The following is a 2431-nucleotide window of genomic DNA, read 5'->3' on the forward strand; positions in this document are numbered from 1 at the left end:
AGGCAAGAGATACCTAATTCTCTCCTGCTTCAGAACTTTGTCATGGCTGGCTATGGCTATGAGCCTACAATTCTCCTAACAAAGTTCTTCTGCAGGGTAATGTCACATCGGCTTCTTCTTATGAACATGCAGATGTTTCCAACAATATCACATCTCCTCCTCATCCTTGATTCTCTTGCCAGCAAGGACCACGAGTTATTCTTCCTTTTATCTTGTGCTGCATCGCTTCTCGGCCTTTTGGCTAAGATCAAGTGTAGTATCTTGCGCTGCTGATATGAATCAGACAGCAGATATGTGCCATGTGCTGCCTCCACGTTATACACAACCATCATGAAATGGGAAACGTTTGTATTAAAAGGGAATCCAAGTCCTGTCAAGTTCTGTGTCTGCACACACGCAGCCAGTGAGACCCAATTTCTACTTCTCTGCTACGAGAACAGGAACAGTATCTTTCCTCTTGAGGGTCTTTCCTGACCCTCAAGTGCTTCACAATTGTCATCATAGCTCTCGATAAGCCACTGCCACTAGACTATAGAAAACAATGTCTATGCACCACTCTGGTGCATCACTTGCAGCTATAAACGGGGAGACACAGAGCCCAGAGAGGCTATAGAAGGAAGAGAACTAAATTGAAAGCAGAGTTGAAAATAGGCTTAGGCATTCTCTGACTTTTAATTAATTAATTGTTATGGGTAGCCACATGCTACTGTGCATAAGTGAAGGTCAGAAAATAACTTGGTGTTTTTGGCTTCTGTCTACTTTTATACAAGTTCTAGGGATTAACTTTGGTCAGCAGGCTGTCTAGCAAGTGCCTTTACATGCAGAGCTATTTCTCCTGTTCCAGTCCCTGCCTTTGGATGATTAAATTAATAATTAATTCTTTTGATTAAATTGGATGATTTCAATTCTTCTTGTAAAAGTGGCACAAACCCAGTGGAAAACATACTTTACCTTCTGTTTGTTAACTGAGTTTGTTATGTAGCCCAGGCTAGTCAAGTGCTAGGCTGGCCTCAAACTCATGGCAATCTTCCTGCCTCAGTTTCAGTAGTGCTGAGATTATAGGCCACATTTCAAAATTTGAAATTTGATCCTCTTCTAGGCTAACAATATGTTGTAGGCTACTCTTTCTAGATGCCTGGGCCCCAGCTCCCAATTAGCCATGGGATTACAGTGGCTTCAACCTTCTAAATGATGTGACCCTTCAATACAGTTTCTCATGTTTTAGTGATCCTAACTATAAAATTATTTCATTGCTAGTTCATAACTATAATTTTGCTACTGTTATAAATTGTAATTTATATCCTGCACAGCCATCTTCAAGTCTTAAATCTTAACTGGAGGCAAGCTCTCCCTCTGACTGGTACTAGGACCTCAGCCTTTTCTTTCTCCCAGAGTGAGATATCTGGGGACATTAACATTTCTTCGGCACTATTGTTTCAAGTTTGATAGCTAATGTGAGAGGCACACATGTTCCTTAGAATGTTCGAATTCCTGCCAGAACAGTCACAGTACCTTGCAGGTCCTGACCTTACATCGTGGCATTGTTCACTGAACACCACTTATTGGCCCTATACACTTGCAAAGTTTGGACAAGGTATTTCCATTTGACACTATGATAGTTTAATAGTTTTTCTAAGTAATGAGAATTTCTAAGAAATGGCTATTAAGATTCACTCCAAAAAAAATGTAGGGTCACCAAAGTGCATACTATTTCAAAAGAAAAAGGAGAACAAAGAGAAGTCCAAAGGTTCATCTCCATTGTGCACCCATTTCCAAGTTAAGCTCCAAATGTCTCTATAATCTTGAGCCAACTTTAACTTGTTCAGTTCTCAGATCTCAGAGATGCTCAGTTTGTGCAGATTAAAATGCCGCCTCTCTGCAGAAGAGGTGGTCCTTTGCAAAGTCTCCACACATCCATGGGATGAAGGGCCAAAGGATTGTGGGATACTCAGCCCTTCGATGGTTTTCACAGCATTGGGGTGTCTTGTGTGTGTCCTTAAAAGAGGTGTGTCTTATCAAGCCTAGCAAACCTGGCAAACCTCACTCTTCATAACGGACGAGCACTGTGGAGCCTCAGGCTTTGCTATAAGGCTGTTTTGTGGTGAGAAAGTTGTATGCTATCTTTTTACAGCTCATTTCTTTGGGGTCTCAGTTTTCACATTAGAAACACGGATATGTAACTGCACGTGTGTTCCAGGCTGGCATGAGCTGTGTGACAGCACTCTGCAAAGCCGTAGAACACTATACAAATGACCTTACAACCCCCCTCCCCCTCTCCACTTGCTTCTATCTCTATCAGTCCACAGTCAGCACCCACTTTATCTCTCTGGGTTCATTTTCCTTAACTCAGAGACCAGGGGGATGAATTAAATGACCTCTCAATCCCCTTTCATTTCTACTCTAACCTAGAGCCATATTAGGAAATAGGGTT

General features: G+C 41.8%; 1 pseudogene; it reads left to right on the forward strand.

The window, feature by feature from the left end:
• Positions 1 to 221: 221 nt before the first annotated feature.
• Positions 222 to 348, forward strand: LOC115062980 (annotated as a pseudogene).
• Positions 349 to 2431: the final 2083 nt, after the last annotated feature.

This window comes from Mus pahari, chromosome 1, assembly GCF_900095145.1.
Source record: "Mus pahari chromosome 1, PAHARI_EIJ_v1.1, whole genome shotgun sequence".
NCBI lineage: Eukaryota > Metazoa > Chordata > Mammalia > Rodentia > Muridae > Mus > Mus pahari.